Source organism: Brachycentrus maculatus, unplaced genomic scaffold (assembly GCF_059751285.1).
Source record: "Brachycentrus maculatus isolate JH-2025_06_01 unplaced genomic scaffold, ASM5975128v1 h1tg000999l, whole genome shotgun sequence".
Lineage (NCBI taxonomy): Eukaryota > Metazoa > Arthropoda > Insecta > Trichoptera > Brachycentridae > Brachycentrus > Brachycentrus maculatus.
Genome location: NW_028281717.1, coordinates 80,519 through 87,500, shown reverse-complemented (window position 1 = coordinate 87,500; position 6,982 = coordinate 80,519). Strand labels below are relative to the sequence as shown.

The 6,982-nt window shown below is 34.8% G+C and overlaps 1 pseudogene; it reads left to right on the top strand.

The window, feature by feature from the left end:
• The first annotated feature begins 3,099 nt into the window (after positions 1–3,099).
• LOC148299679 (innexin inx2-like) lies at positions 3,100–6,508 on the top strand (annotated as a pseudogene).
• Positions 6,509–6,982: the final 474 nt, after the last annotated feature.

The window sequence follows — 6,982 nt, the reverse complement described above, 5'->3', positions numbered from 1 at the left end:
ATATATATATATATATATATATATATATATATATATATATATATATATATATATATATATATATCATCACTCCGACTCGTAGTACTCGCGCAGCGTAGGGTAGTCGCGATTGCCGCGCGTCGCCGTCGCTTGACCGCGTTGCGAGCTCGATCCGGGCCATTCCCGACGAGCCATGGAGAGGGTCGAATTAATGTCAGACGGCGAGGCATTCGGCAACCTTAGGCCGATCATAGCTACTCCCGCGGTTCACCCTTCTCATTAATAACCTTATATTGATTAATTAATTTATTCAATTAATAATATTATCTATTGTAAATAATCCATCACTCCGACTCTCTGTTATCTCTCACATGAATAAACAATCACTCGTACTCCCCGACGAATGTCAGACGGCGAGGCATTAAGCCGTTCATAGCTACTCCCGCCGTTCACCCCTCCTTATATAATATTATATATATATATATATATATATATATATATATATATATATATATATATATATATATATATATATATATATATATATATATATATATATATATATATATATATATATATATATATTATATTAAGCTGATCATAGCTACTCCCGCCGTTCACCCTTCCTTGTGTTTATATTATATATTAATAACTCCTCGTATAATATAATATATTAACTCCCACTCGTAGTACTCGCGCAGTGTAGGGTACGCGCGGCCGCTTGACCGCGTTGAGAGCTCGATCCGGGCCATTCCCGACGAGCCATCGAGAGGGTCGAATTAATGTCAGAAATAATATTGTAAATAATCCATCACTCCGACTCTCTGTTATCTCACATGAATAAACAATCACTCGTACTCCCCGACGAATGTCAGACGGCGAGGCATTAAGCCGTTCATAGCTACTCCCGCCGTTCACCCCTCCTTATATAATATTATATATATATATATATATATATATATATATATATATATATATATATATATATATATATATATATATATTATATTAAGCTGATCATAGCTACTCCCGCCGTTCACCCTTCCTTGTGTTTATATTATATATTAATAACTCCTCGTATAATATAATATATTAACTCCCACTCGTAGTACTCGCGCAGTGTAGGGTACGCGCGGCCGCTTGACCGCGTTGAGAGCTCGATCCGGGCCATTCCCGACGAGCCATCGAGAGGGTCGAATTAATGTCAGAAATAATATTGTAAATAATCCATCACTCCGACTCTCTGTTATCTCACATGAATAAACAATCACTCGTACTCCCCGACGAATGTCAGACGGCGAGGCATTAAGCCGATCATAGCTACTCCCGCCGTTCACCCTTCCTTGTATAATATTACGATGCATTCCGCATCATTTTCAAACACCGTATGTAAATTAAAAATGGTCTTACCTTTTGCGCAACACTGCACTAATCGACAAGAACGTTCCTGCTCGATGGGTCAGTCACAACTAATTTGTGACGGTCTTGAAAAGAAAAATACATAATTTCTTCAAAATGCAAAAACAACACTTTCTGCCCTGTAGGCCTGACAAGTTCCCTTGTTCGTACTATCGCTAGTACGAACAAGACTCACAGTTGTAGCTGCAGGAAGACGGCTGCTGACTTCGTGGTGGTGCTGGTTCTCTTGGTCATTTCTACCAAGACGGAGACTGGCTTCCGAAGTTCTGGACTGGGCTGGATCAGATGCACTTGAGAAGTCGACTTGATCGAGTTGTCCCTGATGCTGATGTACCACAGCTGCAGACGTAGTTAGCGAGATTCTGGATCACGATTCTGACACCACTGTAATGTTATGGACGGTCGCGTCGCGTGCGCTACGTGCGCGACGACAATTTGTGATCAGCGTACGCGTGCACTTGATGACGTCCACATTAAACAGGACACTTTAGTCCCCTTTTTGTCAGGAGGCAGGTTGGACTGAAGCGAGTATTAAATAATAACACGGTATCGACTATTTATATATTTGTTTATTTAAAAACAACAATACGGCAGTCAATACTCATGTGCTTCCAAACAGCTCTGTTAAGTTATGTTACACCCGACTCTCACGAAATACCAAATTAGACTATTTAAAAACCCTCTTGCTTTAGGGTAGAGAATCATAAAATGCTGTACCGATTTATGGCCATGGGAACGCATCTCAAACCAAAAGCCGGACAACATATTGCAAGCAAATGACGAGTCCCTCGACTTTCTAAAAGGACAATAAAAGTGCGAATGAGAAATGGCAGGGCCATTACACTATACCATTTGTATTAGCAAAGGATACTTTCAACATGCACCCTGAACCGGGATTGTGGTTTGGTCTGAAAGCACGAAAAACCAATGAAATATCTACGTAGTTAAAAAGTTTGAATCATTTTATCAATGAACCACGATTATTGTTTTAAAGTATTACATTATCGTAGAGAAGTAATGTCAGAACTACAACTCTTATATTCAATAAATGCTTAAAGCAAAGTTTTATAATCTTTCTTTTCTAAATCACTATAAAATATCTTCATATTCCACATTTCAATATTCTCAGGCGCCATGGTGCAGTTGGGTAGATGCTTGACTGAGAAGCTCGCGTCGGGAGTTCGATTGCCACCAATTACAGAATTAATTCAGGAAAGTTTTATTTCCCATTGGTCTGGAATGTTTTTGTGTGGTGATGTATATCAAATAATACTTTTATTTTAAAAGGACGACTTGATTTTTGAATCTTTGAACATAAATAATATTAAAACAACATTTTTATTTATGATTGGAAAAATAAACGGTATAATTTTCTAATTATAATTCTAACAACGTCAACATTCGAGAAAAAAAATACCGTGGTCAAATAGAAAAATTCATTCTTATCATATTGTAATTATTTGGAAATTCTATTTTTCTATATCTATTTGACATATTCTGATCATTTGGACACAATAAATTATGGAATTTCAACAATAAACGTTGTTGTTTTATGGTATATTTGAAAAATAAATCAATTTCTTGAACCGGGTAGCGTATGACTGGACCTTTATGTTCTTACACAATCAATTGAAAGTAGGTTCCTTCCTTCATTAATTTTAATATTTTTTTATTATGGAAATACTAAAAGTTCACCGGCAAATGAACAACTTTTGCTGGATTTTTGGTACTACCACTGTGAAAAATCATCTCGTTGGTAATTATTTTGCACATTTTTATCTACTATTAAACAATTCAATAATTTATTATTCATTCTTAACACAAAGTTAGTGCTTTAAATATAAATTATAATTCTAATTCTCTAACTATCCTTCTGTATAAAAAAAATTGAACATGAAAAAAACTATATTTACTTACTTTCTTATAAATGTTAAGAAAAAACATTATTTTTTTATTTATACAAAATGATTAATAGTTTTTCTTGTATATCCCAGAAACTCCTTTACTGGAGAGTTAAAATTTTGCGAGTAATACCCTCTTATATTGTGATTAGGTGAAGTAGGTAAACACATGGCCCATCCTGGGGTAGGACCGAAGAAGGAAGGAGATGAAGAGATCGTTCACCAGTATTACCAGTGGGTATGTCTGATTTTGCCCCTGCAAGCCGCATTCTTCTACTTGCCCCATGGCCTTTGGAAGTTATGGGAGGGAGGGAAGATCAAGACCCTTACTGAAGGTTTACGTGAGTATATTGCAAGAGACTATACCAAATATTTAAATATGTCGATACTCAAAACTCATAAAAAAACACGCAAATAATCTTTGAAAAAAAAAAAAAGTTTTTTCATAACACGATTCTTTTAGAGATCCAAGAATGTAATTATTATTTACGAATCCCAATTTCACATCATATTCTGTTACAGATGATAATACTTATACCATTTTTCTGGGTTAATATACTCTATCAATTATATTTCAGCCACCATAAAAAGGCCCATTTTTAGAGTGCTATGGTATTATATTAAGTAATTGTAAAATTAAAATGTTCAAATATCACATAATTTTGGTGGTGTAGCATCCTGAAGATAGGCCATGTAATGGTGACCGAAACTACTACAGTAGCAACTGAACAACTGAAAATCTAAAAAAAATCAATTGATTTTAGTACATTCTAATGATGTTTAATCATGAAATATCCACAAAAAAATAACATTGTTACATGATACGTTTTTTTTATTTACTCTTATACTTCCAATATTAGGATCGACAGTTTTACCAGACACATGGGATGAGGAGCGCAAACTGCAGGTGATAAGGCACCTCATCAACACCAATCTCTACACCAGGAACCTGTATGCCTACCAACTTACTGTCTGCGAGTTGCTGAATCTTTGTAATGTTGTATGTATTACTTCATTTTACTGCTATTTTAAGGGTCTAAGAGTGATAAGTATACCAAATTATGCTTTTTCAGCCCATCCTTTAATGATTTATTTTTGGAATAAGTTTTTTTGTTAGTTTTAAAAAATATATATTGGTATGCTTTTTTCGTTGTAAAAAAGTATTCGATTTCTTGTTAAATTTGATATTTTATTTTTGGTCCTAATTATAAACAAAATAGTTATCCAAGTTGTTGTAGAGTAGAGTCAACCTAGAAACTTTGGCTCAAAGTCTGCAACATTAACCACTGTACTACAATTCGTTACATATCGGCATTCAATATCTCGATTGTAACATTATTGGTACCGTTGATAAAACATATTCCGATTGCCAATATTCTATGTGACTTACATTCAGTCTATTTCGCTTCCTATACGTCATGTTTTTGCCACGTTGACAGTATAGAATGTCGAGCGACAAATAAACAAATGCAGCTTTCAAAGGAATGCTCGGCAAATTTGTCTTCAGGTATTTAGATATGGCAGAATAATTGTATGTACGTGTATGTAAACCCTTATCCGCACCCCAATGGTGCATAGGGCACTGCGTGATATACCGCAGTGTTATCTTGATCGTATACACATGAAGGAAGGGTGATCAGCCCTCAGCTTCAGGTACCAGTCCAGTGTAGTATTGAATAAATATTACAGTGAAGAAATCACTTATATTTATTTGAACCCCCCTAGGAATCGAACCCGGGACCTCCAGAACGGTAGCCGAGCGTGCTGACCATTACACTACGGAGGCGGACGAACATTGTTTACATATGAAAATCCTTATACAGTGTGTGATATGGTGCAAAAATGATGTGCAACACTGAATATTTCAATGATTACCAGGTATTCCAAATCGTTTTATTGGATAAGTTTCTTGGTGGATTATTCGCCGGGTACGGTTCTGCAGTGGCCGCCTTTTACCAGAACCCATATGACCCTAAAATCATCGATCCAATGGAGCAAGCGTTTCCCAAAGTCACCAAGTGCTGTTCCATTTCTACGGAAGCTCCGGTACCGTACAAAACTTCGATCTCTTGCGCGTCCTACCGGTAAATATAATAAATGAAAAGATATTTGCTTTCATTTGGTTCTCGCCATCATATCTACCCTGGCTGTTCTGTAGCGCATTCTTGTGTTACTATGCCCGTGTCTCAGAGCTTACGTCATAATGGCGCAGGCTAAATTAGCACCCAAGCATCACATTTTAATATTACAAGCAAGTTTAGAGTGGGAGATTGGTTCATCCTACATTTGATGGATGCTCATCAAGATTTGCTCATTCTCTTAGGACAAGAATTGGAAAACTCTGGCAAAACACGTGATTTCATCTAAAAATTTCCTAAAAATTTTTTTGGTACTAATTTTTAAAATAAAATTTTATTTTCATTTTAAAAAGATAATTTGCGTTTTTTGGCACATATTATATTGCCAAGGTGAAATACAATAGTGTATCTAATCTAATGTTATTTAGGCAAAAAAATTGTATAAAAATTCCTTTTTTTTATTACTTTTTTAATGTCAACAAAAAACTTTATTTTTTATTATCAATATAAAGCAATTATTATTAGGATTTGATTCAAAATTATTAACTTTGATAAGTAAAGTTGAGTGTTATTATTAAAAACTATAGTTTTTTGCCACGATAAACAGCAAATATTTAATTTAAATGTAATAATAAAAGTAACGCATTATTTTTAGTGATGCTCAATTCAGAAGTAAATAGTAGATTAAGAGTCTATTTTTACACATATTTCACGTTACTGAAAACGACTTAGTATGTTTTTATGCTTAATTAACACATTGTTGTCGGGCAGATCTCCGCTCTTGTTAGTGCCAGGAGCGGGTGTTTTTTTTATGTATTTTAAAAAAAAATTACATTTGTGTATAAATCATCAAGATGAAAGTTTCTGTGTAGTATTTACCATACCTATTAGCGTATAACACAATTATTGTCAGATACACATACAGATAAAAATATTTCCTTCTCATAGTTTATCAAATATAAACATAACTATTAATTCAAAATACGTATAAACACCAGCACTGTAAAACAATTGAACATGCAAGATGACCAACATTACAATAAAATAACTAAATATGGAAATGGAGGGACACAGAAGAGGCCTATATCCACCAGTGGAGAACAGAAGGCTAGAGAAGAACCGACAAAGTAATTTAGCTTCAGATGTTTATGAACTTTCACTGCTGTTGACAGTCTGATACCTGACCCTGAATAGTGTAGCGTGTTTCCGTTTTGAATATTGAAAGCATTAACGTTGTGGATCATATTGATATATTATTTTGAGAAATAAAAAGACTTTGTTTTTTGATCCACTCACATTTTTACTAACCAACTAGTTACGGGAACAGGTTATTGCTGAAACTAGTTGGTTGGAAGTCTTTTTATTTCTCAGAATAATATAGTGTTTCCATTTGATGTTATCAGTTGAATCGTCGGTTGTGATGTGGTATTTCGCGCTTACATTCAAACCTGTATATATATGTGCCTCGCAAAAAATCAACAAGACAATCCGAAAAAAAATGTTTTTATACGTAACCCGCTTCCTGCGCACAATTAAGAAAAAACCTTTTTATGCGTGTCCCGACAACGTGTTAATATTATTAAAGATATTTTTGTATTGGTATCC